The sequence below is a fragment of the Dysidea avara genome, chromosome 11 (genome assembly GCF_963678975.1).
Source record: "Dysidea avara chromosome 11, odDysAvar1.4, whole genome shotgun sequence".
NCBI classification, from domain to species: domain Eukaryota; kingdom Metazoa; phylum Porifera; class Demospongiae; order Dictyoceratida; family Dysideidae; genus Dysidea; species Dysidea avara.
Genome location: NC_089282.1, coordinates 21291459 through 21293787, shown reverse-complemented (window position 1 = coordinate 21293787; position 2329 = coordinate 21291459).

Here is a 2329-nt window from a genome sequence, read left to right as displayed (position 1 = left end):
TTGGCAACTTATTCAGCTACGTACATAGAGCTCACGTTGCGTTTCTCGGATTCTTCGTTTCTCGGATTCTTCCGTATATACAGAAAAATCCAAGAAACGCAACGTGAGCTCTATGTACGTAGCTGTATAGCTAGCACGACTTGGTTTTAAAAATCCGTTTGAATGTGTCTCCCAAATGACTTCAACCAATTCTACACAACACTCCTCACGAACATCCAAATGCAACCAGATAAATTCTCTCCAAACACTGCGGAATCTTCTTGAAACATATCAACTGTAAACATATCAACTGTAAACATATCAACTGTAAACATATCAACAATCTTCTTGAAACATATCAACTGTAAACATATCAACTGAATGGTTTTTGGGGTGGAAGAAGTGAAAGATGTTTTGTGGATGTGCGGGTGTTCAACCCTCTGGCTGCTTCTAATGCGTCCTCATCACTGGCCTCCTGTTATCGGAGGCACGAGAACATTAAGAAACGTGCGTATGCTCAGAGAATTCGTGAGGAGGAGCATGCCTCTTTTACCCCCCTGGTAACGTCTGCCTCTGGTGGTCTGGCTCATGAGGCTTCTGTTTTTTATCAACGCTTGGCTCATCAACTTTCAAACAAGTGGGGCGATGATTACTCTGTTGTCATGGGGTGGTTAAGGTGCTGTCTATCTTTTTCTCTCTTGCGGTCCTCCATACAATGCATCCGCGGAGCCCGCTCATCCATCGGTCACTATGTTAAGACTCCCCCAATTGTGGAGCTGATTCGGGCAGAGTCTCAGTTTGCCGTGGACTAAGAAAGTCCCGGTTTGTCCAGCACAGGCCATTTATGTGCTGGGGGTGGTAGGCAAGGGCAGTCCATTAAGCCCGGGTTAAAAAAAAAAAAACAAAAAAAAAACTGAGCTTTGCCGCTATGTCGCGGATGCCGTTAGTCAAATACGAAAAAATATAAACGAGTAGTCTAACTTTGAAGGAAGAGTTAGACTGTTCAGAGGTTCTCCTTTGACTCCAGTACGTCGTTGTGACCATCAACGTGCCTAGTCTGGTACATCGCAGACCCTATCCGCTGGGGCTTATTGATTAGAGATTATAAGCGCCCGCTGGAAAGGGCGCTTATAATCTCTAATCGATAAGCCCCAGCGGATAGGGTCTGCGATGTACCAGACTACAACGTGCCGCGGTGCTGACGGTGGCTTGTTCAATCATAGTATACTTTCCAACTGGTATACTGTATCTATGGTTTATTGAAAACGATCGGGCCGAAAACGATGGCTATCGTTAATCGAAAAGTTCGCGCCGCCACTCACCAAAATTACAAGCCGCATTAGGTAGCTAGGGTCTTGTACAGTGCTATGCGTATTTGAACAAGCCGAGCCGCTACGTGAACAAGTACTTGGTTCATGAAGTGCGCCTGTTATATGTCGTTACACTGACTACTTCAGGAAGCTGTATCACAAATTAAGCCACTTTCAGAAGAATACCTCTTACACCCTGGTGCCGTCAGCAGACCCGCTACCGGACATAAGTGACTTTAACAAAGATATGAACTCCCCACCACCTCTAATCGAGCCGCCTTTACTAACCCCATCGCCTACCAGCTCTAGATCAGCAAGCTCGACATCAAGCTTCTTGAACTTGCCGTCACAGTATGAATTGAATGATGCGCAGTTACAGAACCCTGAAGCAACTGATGAATTGAAGTAAAGATACATGTATGTATTAGATTTATAGCTATCGTGTAAAATCCACTTGGGATGATACATACACACACAGACAGGCATTCACTATAGTGAGTCAATCTGCGACTGCAGTCAAATGCTATTTAAAGTAGTGCCATGTCAAATGATCAAAGACAAAAAATTGAATCCTGTTTATTGATAAGTAAAACAAAGTGGATATAGTACCGGTACAAGTCCATCATTTACTGGACTATCAAACACACCAGTTGTATCTAGGCGAACTAAGGTTGGTACGTACCCAATATGCCCCGAGCATTCGACTTTAGAACATGTGTCTAGTAGGTTCCCCGAGTATTCGACTTTAGGGGATGCGTCTAGTAGGTTTTGTCTAAGTTTTTTTTTAATTAATGCATGTGACTGCTGGCACTATATAACTTGCCTAAGTAAAAATATTTTTCATGAAGTTTAATACTGGAGGTGTACCGATAAGGATTTTTCAGTTGTACCGATATCCGATTAATCTGTACCTAAAAGAGCTGATACCAATTATACTGATATGATTAGTGTATATTCTGTAAAGTATAAATCAAATAGAACTACAGGTGTAACAACTGCATGATGCATATTATTCTAATCAGTGATTTTTAGAGAAAACA